Below are 13876 nucleotides of genomic sequence, written 5' to 3'. Positions count from 1 at the left end.
TCATCTTTAGCCGAACATTGGGGACCAGGTGGATGCATGACGCTATCATCCCCAAGATCTTGCTCACCGTCCTCACTGTCAGAACTTGCCCCTTCTGGTAGTGACGTTTCTCCCTCAGCAGGCTGAGTGTTCTCTTCTCGCTGGGTGTCACTCTGCATTCGACCGTGTTGATCAGGGCTCCCAGGAAGATTTTCACTTGTTCTGGGTCCATGGAGCACTTCCTGCAGTGGATGGAGAAGCCCAGGTTCTTGAGCGTTCTTGTGACCTGTTCTGCGTGAGCTTTGCATCTCGTGTAAGAGCTTGCTTTCAAGAGCCAGTCGTCCAGGTAGGGGTACACGTGTATACCCTCCCTTCGTAGGTGTGCGGCCACCGCCGCGAGGCATTTGGTAAAGACCCTTGGCGCTGACTTGAGCCCGAAAGCCAGGGTTGTGAACTGGTAGTGGTCTTTGTTCACCTTGAATCTTAACATGCGTTTGTGTTTCCTGTTCATGGGGATGTGCAGGTATGCGTCCTTTAGGTCTATCGTGGACAAGTAGTCCCCGGGCCTTATTTGTGGGATGACCTCTTGCAGGGAAGTCATCTTGAACTTTTGAGTTTTTACGTAGGTGTTCAGGAAGCGTAGGTCCAAGATGGGTCTTAGGCTTTTGTCCGCCTTTGGTACTAGGAAGTAGTTTGAGTACACCCCCTTGTTCCGTTCTCTGTGCGGGACTTGTTCTATGGCCTCTTTGAGGAGCAGTTCTTGAGCTTCCTCTTGGAGCAACTGCAGTTCTTTGCCCTTGTGACCCCTTCTCTTTGGCTTTCTGCTTGGTGGATATTTTTCCAACTCTATGCAGTATCCGTGCTGTATAATGTTTAGTATCCACTTGTCTGTGGTTATTTTTCTCCATTCGTGTAGAAAAAATCTCAACCTTCCCCCTACTGGTGTTGTGTGTTCTCTTGAGCCGTGTCCGTGTGAGCCTCCCCTTAGCTGTTGGTGCTCTCCCCCCTGAGGCTTTGGGTGGGTGAGCGCCTCCTTCACGGAGTCACTTTTGGGGGGGTTGATCACCACCTCTCCGTCTCTGGCCCCGTCCGTTTCCTCTCCCTCGAAAGGACTGGCCCCTATTCTGGGAGTTCCAATTCTGCCTCTGTTGACCCTGGTGCCATTGGTTGTCACTCTGTTGACCATGGTGGTGCGACTGTTGCGAATGTGATTGCTGGTTTCCCCCTCTACCATTAGGTCTCCTTGTGGGGGTGCCTCTCCGCATCCCCCTGAATTGTAGGGCTCCCATCGATTTGGCTGTCTCATTGACCTTCTTCAGCTGAGCCAGTTTGTCATCTACTGATGCCCCGAACAGCGTCTCCCCGTTGAAGGGGGTGTTCAGGATGTTATTTTGCACTTCTGCCTTGAAGCCTGATATTCTGAGCCAGACTTGCCTTCTCTCAGTGATGCCTATGGCCATCAGCCTGCTAGATGTTTCTGCCCCATCTAGGGCTGTCTTCAGGCATGCGTTTGCTATGTCCTTTCCCGCCTCCACGAGGTGGGCTGCCCTCTGCCTGTACTCCTCAGGCATGTGTTTCAGCAACTGGCTCATCTCATCCCAGTGCTGATATTGGTATCTATTCAGGAGTGCATTGGAGTTTGCCATCCTCCAATGCATAGCGGCATTTCTTTCAATTTTCCTTCCAGTGAGGTCCATCCTCCTGCTTTCCTTATCAGGTGGTGGCCCAGATGTGGTTGGCACGTTGGCCCTTCTTCTGGCCGTTGCCGCGATTATGGAGTCAGCTGCCACGGTGCCCTGGATATAAGGGGGGTCCTCGGAGGAGAACTTGTATTTCTTCTCCGTCCTCGGGGTCACTGACCTGCATGTGGCCGGTTCCTTGAAGGCTTCAGTCCCTTGGGCCGTGACGCTCTTCAGCATGGGCAGGAAGCTGCTTTTCGTCTGTGAGGGGAGCAAAGTCTCTAGCAGGAAGTCCGCTTTTGTCTGTTCCTCCTCCAATTTCACATTGTAGACTGCTGCAGCCTTCTTAACGACCTCATAGTAAGCCCCGATGTCGTCTGGCGGCGAAGGCCTCGAAGGGTATGTCTCCACAGGTTCCTCGGGGTTATCGGCCTCGAGATCCTGCCATTCTTCCTCTAGCGACGCAGAGGATTCTGAGTAGTAGCTCTCGCGGAGGTAATGTTCTTCCGAGCGGTAGAAATCCTCCTCTTCTCCCTCATCTGCGGGGTTTGGAGTTTGGCGGCTCCTCGGCTTCGAAGTCTTCCTGCACCTCTACCTCTTCGGCGGTCGCAGCAGTCTTCGAGGGAGTCGAGTAGGTCTTCGAGGGAATCGTATAGTTCTTCATTGTTTCCTCGAAGGCTCTCTTCCTCTGGAGCATACTCTCCATTTCAGCCTCGAGCCTTCTTCTCTTTTTCTCCATCTCTGCCGCTTGCACGGCGTCGAGCTTTTCGGCAGGTCTCTTCGACGGTACCTTCGACGTCGAGGCCGTTCTGAGCGTCTTCTCGCTCGAGGGTCCCTTCTCGAGGGCCTGTTTCGACGACCTTTGCTTTTCGCTGGTCTTTGCCATCTGGGAGTCCTTTTCGAAGGATCCGCTGGGCCTTTCGGAGGATGCGGCTTCGGACATCGAAACTTTCGTCGCCGGCGCTCCTTTCGAGGACTTAGCCTCTGCTTTTCGGGGTTCTCCCTCAGGCTCTCGGCCCTGTCTGGGTTTTCGGGGTCGTAGACTCTCCTACCTTTTTTGAAGGTCTCACATCGGTCTCTACGACCGTGAAGTCATCTGGTCCCTCGGGGATGTTCTCCTCTTCGTCGGAGGAGGCACCCAGCTGGTAGAGGCTCGGCGTGGTCCCTTTCCCTTGCATCGTGTGGTGGGCCACCCTCTGTCTCTCTCGAACTCTGAGTCTTCGGCGTGAAGATTGAACAGGCGTTGCAATCCTCGCTGGAGTGGTCGATCGGCAGGCAGAGGTTGCAGACCGGATGCTGGTCCTTCTGCGCGTACTTGTGGTGGCAATTACGGCAGAACTTGAATGGGGTGTTGTCCATGTGCTCGCTCAGGGGCCCCCCTGCGCGCGCTCTCTCCTTGGCCGTCGAGTACCACGAGGTTTTTTCCTCTTCCTTCGTTCTGGCTCTAGGAGGTCTTCTTCTCCGACTTCCCTCGGTCCTTTTTCCTCAAAAACTTGGTCTATTTCCTTCTTTTCTCCTGAAACTTCTCCGGAGCTTCATGCGACGATCCAGACCCAACGGCGGAAAAAAGACTGAAGATGGCGCCCAAGGGTGGGAGCTTCCGCAGGAAGCGTGCCGACGTCACGAAGGTGCACCAAATGGTGGGACGTCGACGCCCACCTGGGCTACAAAAAAAAAAAGAGAAAAAAAGACTACGAATCCGGACCCAACCACCAGATCGCGGAATAATGAATAATGCACAGCATAGTGAACCCAGAAAGATCTTCATGCTGCAAAACCTCAATATACATAATGAAACAAAGAGTTACAAAAAGGGTGTATAAACAGGACAAAACGATTAAGGGAGACCCTCTGGATAATGACCCAGTTTTTACTAAGAAAATCCAGTCTACTGTGCGGGACATGGTCGAGGAGATCTTCACTAGCAGATTGGAGAAGGCTTTAACGACAGTTGCCAAGGACATTGTCGATACTTTGAACACTTGTGTTTCAAACTTGCTGGAGAAGTGTGACCGTATCAATTCCTTTTTAGCTTCTCAAAATCAAATAAGAGGTATTACCCAATCATCTGTCCCGACCCGATGCACCTCACTGCCAGGGTTAACCGGGAGGTCTGGGGTAAACCTTATGCCCGCAAAGCCTGTAATGGCTGAGAACCCTGAGACATTTGTCCTGAAGGTGAGGTTTGCAACAAGGGAACACAACCCTGAGTTAATTACACCCCTACCTAAGCTAAATGAGAAAACTGGGGCACAACTGCATGGGCATAATACAGTTAACCAACCCCATATCAACCTACCGCCGGCGGCAGCCCAGTTAGTGGCAGTTCTTGTGAGAGTCCCTCCTCTGGCAAGTGGGGAGGTGGAATCTACTGAAGCATTATTATCGTTAACCAGAAATTGGTGTGATCGTAATTGCTCAGGTGATTCCGAAATCTCCTCTCATATTATAATGGCCAGGCGGGTGGGGTGGATCGTGGACTAAGAAGGGTGTAACTGGGGATTCTGTAGTTGTGAACTTTAATAGTCCCCATGCAGCACCCCGCATGCTGTGGGATGCCTCAGATCTTAAGGGGGATGCTGGTGGAATAAGAGCATTATCATTAGGTTATTTTTATCCCCCCGCATCCCACAAATAGAATAGCGGCAAGGAGCAGTTGCATAGAACAGCCTCTCGGGAATGTAGCTCGCAATATACATAATGCTTCAATTGGGGATGACCAGTCCAGTTGGAGTACTGTTAGAACTTCTACCCAGTTTAACTCTAATTAGTCAAACATTAGTAATACTACCATCTCTCTTACGAATAGGTTTTTCCCCTTGTCACGGCTTAATGAAAATGACCGACTAGCCCAAACTGCTACTTGTACCCGGGTTAAGGAACCCAGTGTCCCCGAAGAGGTGGGGGTCATTATAAGGCTAATGAGCTGGAACATCGCAGGGTTACGTTCTAAGAGGTAAGAAGTAAACTGGTTACGTTTTATCCATACTCATGAGATCATAGCCCAACAAGAAACTTGGGACACGGATACTCCAAGGCCGGTCGACCAACTACAGCGGGCAGAGCAAAGGGGGGCTGATGTTCCTCATATCAGTTAACCTTAGTGCCTCGATAAAAATAATAGATACAGCTTCACCAAACTGTTTAATAATTGAGCTTACCCCAGTGAATCACCCGAAGACGTTAATTATCAACTTTTATAATTCAGGTGAATGTGTGCTCTCAAATGAACATTTGTGTTATTTGACACGGTTTAATTTATATATAGTTCAGCAGACCACTTTTGTTTATATTATCCTTATGGGAGATTTTAACACCCATTTATGTAATCTTAACTGTCGTATAAGTGAACTTCACGGCCCCCCTCATTCTGACCTATCCCATTTTGAACATACCTCAAGAGGGGAGGCACTGGAAGAACTTCTTTTACATGCAGATCTTTACGAGCCAGGCTTTTTTGATAAAGGTGAGCAGGTTGCAACATTTGAAGCCAGAGGTTGTGAGTCAATTATTGATTACATTTGTATATCCCCTGCACTCTTAGGGATTACACTGAAGTACAATGCATACCTTTCCCCTTTTAGTGATCACAACCCAGTGATCCTAACGCTGGATAAGGGGTTCTGTCCTTAGGTTGTTAAATCCACACTGTCAGGCCCTACCTCTGTGGTTCCTAAAGACCAAGGGAGGAAATTGAAATGGTCAAAAATAGTTCCTGTTCACTTCCATGACAGGCTAAATCATAAAGTTAAGGAAGAAATCAAGGAATGTTTAGACCTTTTAAACCCGGGCAGGGATACCATTTTAGCTTTTGAAACTATCTGTAGACAGGTCGCTACCGACCTCACTACCACCTTGAGACCCAAAGCAGGACAGGTAAAAAGATGGTTTGACCCCAAATGCTCCAGGGCCCATCAAAATTTTGATCAAGTCACTTAAGTGTCCCCCGGGACAAAATCCTTCTAGCTCGCTTAAGAAAAAAATACAAACTTATCATCCAGACACGTAAAAATGAGGTTAAAAAGGTGGCTTGGGATGCCCTCACCACGCAAGAGGTCCTTGAAGACAGTTCCAAGTTTTGGACTATCGTTGACAGTCCTTTGGTCACGGGGGATGAAAATGGGGCACTTGACATTATGTCCGATGACGAGTGGTTGGCCCACTTTGAAGGCATTTATGCTAGAAACGAGGGGTTTGAATCTTTCCGGGTGCCTATTAGTAACCCCTCCCCCCCCCCCCCGCCCTAAGTTTTAATGTACAGGATGTTAAGGCGGCAATAATAGATTCTGCTAGCAATAAGGCTCCTGGACCTGATGGGGTCCCAGTAGATTTTTACAAGAGCAATGTGGAAGTTTGGGCCAATATCCTGAACAATGTTTTTAATGTTAGCGCCACGCAGGGGTTCCCAAAGTCTTGGTCAAAAGCGATTGTAGTGCCTGTTTTTAAAAAAGGGCAGTGAAGTGACCCAAGGTGCTACAGACCCATTTCCTTAATTGACTCTGCTGTAAAAATCCTAGGTAAAGTAATCCTGAATAAGGTGTCAGATTGGGTGACAGAGAAGGGGATCCTGTCGGATTCCCAATATGGGTTTAGATCTGGAAGAGGCACAATGGATCAGTGCCTTAACCTGTACCTATTGATAAGCAAGTACACCATAGCTACCAAAGGTTCCATGTATATGGGATTTATGGACTCATCCACGGCTTTTGATTTAGTAAACAGATCCAGGCTGTGGACCATTCTCCTGGACTTGGGGTTAGACCCCAGCTTGGTGTACTTTCTAGCTGACCTGCATAAGGACTTGTATGCTGCAGTGAGGACGTCCCATATGGGAAATTGTACACAATCCTTTAAATCAGGTAGAGGGGTGTGACAAGGATGTATCTTGGCCCCTTTACTTTTTACATTATATATAAATAGTATTGACAAAACATTAGGGGAAGCTACTTTGGACACTCCGCATGTGGCGGCCAACCCATCCCGGTTCTCCTATACGCGGATGACACAGTTTTATTAGCAAGCACCCCACTAGGTCTACAAAGACTCTTGAACTTCTTTGGGGACTTCATGAGTTCTTTGGACCTGGTTGTTAATATAGCAAAATCACACGTGCTAACTATGGGACCCCGAAAAGAAAGTTAGAACATTCTATTGTAAAGGACTAGAAGTCACAAAAGTTAAGGTTTTTACTTATTTAGGAGTCCTGTTCGATGACCGAGGGTCAAGGGTCCCCCAATTTTTAGCCAAACGTAACAGTGTAAGCAGGTCTTCATCTGCTATATTAAGTTTTGCTCGTCATCTGGGTGGTAAGCCATGTGAGGCGATCCTCGCAATCTAGAAAGCTAGATGCATCGCAATAGCGGTGTATGGTGCAGGAATATGGGCGTACAAGAAAGCAGAGGGGGTTCAGCAGGTTGAAAATATTTTTTTTCGCTCCCTGCTTTCCCTACCCCAATCGTCACCTACTTTTGCTGCCCACCAGGAGCGGGGGATGGGTTATGTCTCAGATCTGACAAGTATGGCCCCTTTAATCCATTGGATCAAAACATGGTTGAACCCTGAACTCATTATGAATCGTCTGATTTTAAAGGATTGTATGCTTTTAGATAGAGCAACTAACATTCCATGGCTCTCTTATATTAAGGAAATGTTTCATAAACTAGGGCGGCCAAAAATGTATGTCAACCTGGAGGTAGTCACCAAAGCTGATGTTAGCTGGGTAAAAACAAATGTTTTTAGATTAATGGCACAGGAACGTGAGAGCGAGGAACTTTAAAAACCCATGGTAAGGGCTCATTTTCTTCTAACCACATCCCCATCTATTGAACCTTAAGTTAGTAACCAAGCCGTTCCATCGCTGGTTATTGATGAGGTTCCGTTTTAATCTGATTCATTTTATATTGAGGAACTACTAAGGCTGGAATAAACCAGATTTTATATTGAGGAACTACCAAGGCTGGAATAAACCAGAGGATGTAGCACTCTGTGAGTGTGATCACATCTCAATCCAAGATACTTCCCATTTTGTATTATTCTGCGACTTGTACTCCGATTGTAGAAAAAAGCTTATCCTGCCACTTTTACGAGGAAAGGGGTTTTTACAGGTGAAACCAGCCTTAATGTATTTGCAATTACTGGATACCCCATGGGTTATTTATAATATTGCAAATTTTTTGGTAGCTGCTGCTAGGAAGAAGAAAATTAGATGTCCTGTATTGACTATTACATGAAAGTTCTTCGTATTTTAACATAATATATGACATATATTTGTATCTTGCGATCTTTTAATAACATTGTCACACATGTATTTTGTAATTTATTGTGATATTGATGAACTTTTATGATTTTAATTAATCGATTAAAGTGGTTTTTGAACTTGAACTTACAACTTCAATCCATGAGGTTCCTTTTGGCTGCGCTTGCTTCCAATCACGTAGGTCTTTAGTATCTGGGTAGTCTTCAAGGTTTTAAAGTTAGAATGCTTTGGTACGTCCCCACAATGACCATTTATCATCTGCCACCTCTTCACCTTACTTTCTTTCAATGTTTTCTCTAGTGCTTCTCCCTCAGTTTCAGCTACCTCTAACATTGATACCCTCTCCCTGTGTACTCTGTTGCCTGTGACTATCCTAGCCCTTACAGTGTGTGTGTGTGTGTGTGTGTGTGTCTATATATATTATATATATGTGTGTGTGTGTAACAGTGGAAACTCCCATGTCCATGCTCTACCTTTCCTCCAGGATTCCCAATTTTTTAGTGATGATGGTTCCCTCCACAAATTATACATTTCTCTTCAAATATCTTCCGCTCTCACTTTGCTTCCAGACCTAATGGCAGAAAATAATATCTGAAGATGGAGACAACGCAAAGGGGCTTCTAAGGAAGGTGCCTGCCGTTAGACCTGGCATCCTTGCCATGGTATTCCACCAACCGTTTTGCCTTAGCTCCTGTTTTGCTGAATTTGTTTTGTTGGCTTTAGGTGTCTGTGCACTTTACCACTGCTAACCAGTGCTAAATGCTTGTGCGCTGCTCCTTCAAACATGGTAAAATTAACTTACACCCAACTGGCAAATTAAATTTACTTGGAAGCCCCAAGTATATGGTACTACATGTACCCAGGGCCTGTAAATTAAAAACTACTAGTGAGCCCTCAGCACTCATTGCGCCACCCACTGAAGTAGCCTTTTAAAACAGGTCTCCTAAGGTAGGCCCTAAAACATCATAGGGCATGGTATATTGTATTTAAAACATAGGGCATTTGGATTTAGGTTGTACATGTCCTGCAGTGAAAAACGACTAAAGTCGTTTTTACTATTGCAAGGCCAATTGCTCACATTGACTAAGACAGAGTTACCATATTATATTCAAGAGCAGACTTTGGATTGGGGGAAGATACCGATATGCTGTTTAGACTCAAAAGCATTGTAATTTAAAATTATCTTTAATGGTAAAGTCAGATTTTAATTCACAATTCTGAAAAGGCCACTTTAAAAAAGTTAGCATCTTCTTGTCCTAACCATTTGTGCCTTATGCTGTATCTCGGGTCACATGACTCAATGGCTCTGCTGTTGGGGTTTGTGTATTCCTACCAGACAGTGACACAAAAGGGGATTCAGTGTGGACAAGATAAGCCACCTTGCCAGGTTTCTTTGGGGGCAGAGCGGTATCTAGCCCCACTTCCATTTCAAAGAACTTTGCCTCCTGGATACATAAAGGAACCTCGCACTAGTCTCGTCAAACAAGACTTCTTGGAGCTTTGACAGGGGAACGGATTAACTTTCATGAACTAGATGTTGGGGGAAGGATAGGGAATCCCTGCACATCAAAGGCTGGCACCTTGTATAAATACTGGACCTCCAGAGCCAATCTTCAGTACACTCCTGGACCTGTGGATATTACAGACGGACTGCTTTATTCTCCAGAGGGCTGCCCTACTGCTTGAGGACTGTGTTCAACCCCAGAAGGCTGTCTTAAAGCTTGAGGACTGCTCCTTGATCCTAGAATACCTGAATGACTTCAAGGGTCAGTTGGCTGACCTGTATGAACTACAGAGATACAGCTACAGGGATACAAAACAAGTTCCAGAGGTCTCCCTGCTGCATTGGACCAGCCTGAGCCATGCTGGCTTCTGCTGGAGTGACTTTGTGTTCTCCAAGAAGTCACTACCCAGGTCCTACACCCTTCGCTGGCAACAGTTGCGCTCCTCCTGTAAAAGAAATGGTGAAGTCCTTAGGTTATGAGCTCTTAGCGACCAGGTCAGTTTGTACCAAGGTACTGCCACCCATGATGGTCACCAACATAAAGCTCCAGTGAACCAGTCTTGTCATGCTACAGCGAACACCTGAAAGGATTGCAATGCAAGGTCTGTAATTCACACTACAGCTACTGCAGCTCGCAGTGCTCATAGCACCAGACTGAATTTTCACACTACAGCAAGGACCATCTGCAGTGCTCTCCCTGCAGTCTCCTCCACCAGAATGGAATTTTTTGCGCCGGATTTTGAGAATGTAACTTTCAGCTGGACTAACCTATGCCCTGCCTCCGGCCCATGCTTCATCACAGTCAGCCAGAATGTGTGACTTTCCTCGGTCTAGCACGACCAGATGACTGCAAGTGGTGCTTTGAGGTGCTATACCAGATTTACAACTCTACAAATGATTGTCTCCAGTTCTACAGATTAGATTTTTGTTATTTTGGTATTTTATTTTTTTAAGTTTAATCTGTTTCTAGCTGGTCAAGGATTTTTCTTATGTTTTTTTTCCACTTTATTATCGTTTCTGTGCTGCATTCAAAGTAAGAAGAAGCTCCGGCAAATCAAGACCTAACCACTAGATGGTGGAATGATGCACAGTATGTGAATCCAGGAGACAAAATATATAAATCACACAGCGAAACTTGATACTCTATGTTAAATGCCCGTATGCACAAACTCACTCTGATCTGTCATTGCCGCCTGATTGGTGCTTTAGGCAACCAGGGTATCATGAGAAAATCAAATATTATGTCCAGTTTATTCAGAACCCACTTTAAGCTCCAAATACACCTAATATGTGCATCAATTCGTCTATAGTGACCTCAAATGATGGTGCATACAGTGTTCGATCTCCATACTCTCACTATAGTGTTCTTCCTTATTCAACATGCTATTGGCTCCAGCAGCAGAGCAAAAATGATGGGGCACAAGGAAAATCCCTGCTGTGGGGCCTCTCTCAAAGGAAGGAGCTTTGAAAATACACGATTGCGCTGGACAAGACATTCTGGTACAATTTGATCCATGCCGTATAAGTAGGTACAAAGATTTTAAAAGTTATCACCCAAATCATATATGTCATTTCCAGTGAGTTGAGGGAATTGCAGGAATTCAAAGACCCCATCACGGCTTTGTAATTCCCTCTCTTTGCCTTACAGCCTTGTGCATTTTCACTGGGCTGAAACTAGATTGGTCAGGATGCACCAAAGTGCCAAATACATGTCCTAATCACAGCAGTATCACACACAAAGAGGGGAGAGAGGCACTACTCCTTTTCACTGCTCCCAGTCATGTACACATGTACACACTATAAACACAAATGAGGAAAAGTGTTTCTATATACAATGACCTTGAACTACACAGGGCGAGAGATGCACTCAGAAGTGGCATCCAACCCTTGAGTAAAGTGTGACTATGGGGGTATGCTCCAGCTTGCAACTTGTTTGAGCAATCTGATCAATGAAACTTGAAACACGAGTGTGTTTATAAAGAAAGTGACAAGGAAGGTCATTGTATATAGAAATGCTTTTTTTGTCCAAATCTACATATACCCCTGAATAGATGGAGATTGTTCAAGGGAAGGGATTTGCACAAAACGGGATTGCTAGTCCTAAGGAAGGCCAAATGATCTTCATGGGCGACAGTTGAGGCCAAAACATGTCGAAATAGAAGCAGTATAGAAGAGAAAAGGAGTCCTAACTCTCCCCTAAACAAACTCAGTTTTCTAACTTTTAATCCTAATCTGGGATTTCATGATTAATAAAAAAATTTGGAAGGATATCTTTTTTTTAGTTTAAAAAAAAAAACCTTTATTGATGCATTCAAAGTAGTACAAGCGCCGGCCTACAACCACAGGGGCCGGCCGCAAAGGAGCAAATCAATTCAAAGTACATGCATCTATCAGCAATCCTGGCGACCTCTACGAAGAATTTGCAGCAGACTATTAAATGCATCACCAATACAATGGACATATTAAAGGTTTCTTTTTTTCTTTTTTTGAAGAGACAGTAGTGGCATTACTGTGAGAGGCGTCGCACCATATTTAAAAAGCAGTAAGAGATGAGGGGATGTACTACGCACTGCGGTCAAAAATAGGTAACAAACTAATACAGTCTTAGTCACGTAACAGACTAGGAGTAAAAATATATCTACTAGCAAGCGATCAAACACCCTCCCGAACACCCACCCTCAGGAGACAATGAAGTAGAAGCTGGTGTAGACTCCCCACGATTCAAGAAATGGCAGAAGGAGAAACAGCCAACTCACTGAGAAGAAGAAAGGAAAGAAAAGGACCATAGAACAAAACAAACTAAAATAACAAACCGCCCCTAACACCCGCCACCCTGCACCCCTGTAATGGCTACGGCCTACCCCACTAACAGCGTGCCTGTCGCCCCGGAACTACCCTAAAGAAAGGAAAGCGGAGGAGGAGAAGAACATACACACTCCCGGCCTCCCTTGCCCCCCGCCATTGGCGACCTCCCCAGGACATCCTAACCACTGTATGAAGCAAGTATTACACCCCAACCTGGGGAGGGCATCAACCAAACCACCCGACCCCCGTTACAATATGAGGTACAATCCTGACTTATAGCACATGACGCAGCAAACTCCAGAAGCCAAAATCAACCCTGACCAGTACGTGTCTTTCCGATAGTCCTTGCCGCCCAATCCAGAGTCTTCATAAGGAAATCGAAGCATTCAACACAGTACAAGACAATGGAGTCAGATCGAAAACAGGATATAAGATGGCGACATCCACAATTCCGGCAAGGAAAGATGAGGAAGAAAGGCGAACTTCTCCGATAGTCACCGAAGAGCTGGTCGAGGCGATCAACACCTTTAGCACCGATGTTTCGTCGAACAAGGATTGAGTAGGGGAAGTCCGCAATGATCATAGGTACGCCATCCACAAAGCCAGAATCATCCGAGTGGGCTAAATCAGGCTTCCGTCCGCCCAAGGCTCTCAAAATGATAGGCAAAGGACTCCAAAGGAACCACAGGTTGCTGATAGCATGTCGGGGCATCGTGCTCCGGTCTTAAACAAACCTTGTTCAGCGGTACAGACATCCGAGCGTACATGTCGGCAATTTGAGAGTGGAGCGGCCATTGCGGACCTCAGTGATATTGTGTCGTCCGCCTCCTCCATCTCCTCTCCCAAAGAGACGAAGCAGGACACGATCACCGAACACAAACTCCGAGGCACTAGGCACGCACAAAGCCGATGATAACAGTGGGCGCTCACCTAACTGGCAGAATCGAAACCTTCGCCGCCCGCGGGGCCAAGCCCGTCGACCCCGGCCCGGAAAGGTCTCCGGGCGTCAGACCCCCGGTCACGGCAGTCGGTCTTCAATTGTTGCACTGCACCATGTCCGCCGCTCAAGCCGGTCACTGAGGTGCCATTCGAAAATCCCAAGAATGGTCCAAGTTCAGGAGACCGGATGCAGCCCCGACCCCACAGCAGATGTTGTGCAATTCCAACCCGGCTGGGCTAGAAATCGAGGTCCCGGCTTCAGCCCTGGAGTAGGCCAAGAATAGTTCTCGATATAACTTCGTCTCCCGGTAAGTTGGGAAGACCGGGATTGCACCACAAGAGTCAGAAGCACTTCAGGCGCACGGGGGTCCGGTGAGAGGAAAGGATAGTCAGCAGGATATACGAGCCGTTGGCGGAGCCGGGAACTTATGCGGCCATCTTGGTTCGCGGCATAGCTCTTCCACCCTGGAAGAGTATCTTAAAGTTAGATTTACACTCACATAATCACTGACCGTTTATATGTTACTTACTGTGTGCATACCAAACCAGTTATGTTTCTTTTGCCTTCCCCTTCCCTCTGCTCCATCCCAAGTGTTGGTCTGCACATGGATGTTGTAGAAGCCCGATGATGAAGCATGCCACTACATATTGGGCGAGGGCAATTCTAAACAACTTCACGTTTTCAAAGAGAGGAGTGGAAATGTAGCCACCCAT

The 13876-nt window shown here is 46.6% G+C and overlaps 1 protein-coding gene across 1 annotated transcript in view; it reads right to left on the bottom strand.

The window, feature by feature from the left end:
- WTAP (WT1 associated protein) overlaps positions 1 to 13876 on the bottom strand; it is a 161824-nt gene that overhangs the window by 15166 nt on the left and 132782 nt on the right. The gene's annotated exons all lie outside the window — the stretch shown is intronic.

The sequence above is a fragment of the Lissotriton vulgaris genome, chromosome 6 (genome assembly GCF_964263255.1).
Source record: "Lissotriton vulgaris chromosome 6, aLisVul1.2, whole genome shotgun sequence".
Classification (NCBI taxonomy): domain Eukaryota; kingdom Metazoa; phylum Chordata; class Amphibia; order Caudata; family Salamandridae; genus Lissotriton; species Lissotriton vulgaris.
The sequence above is the reverse complement of the archived record's forward strand: the minus strand, read 5'-3'. Positions and strand labels throughout refer to the sequence as shown.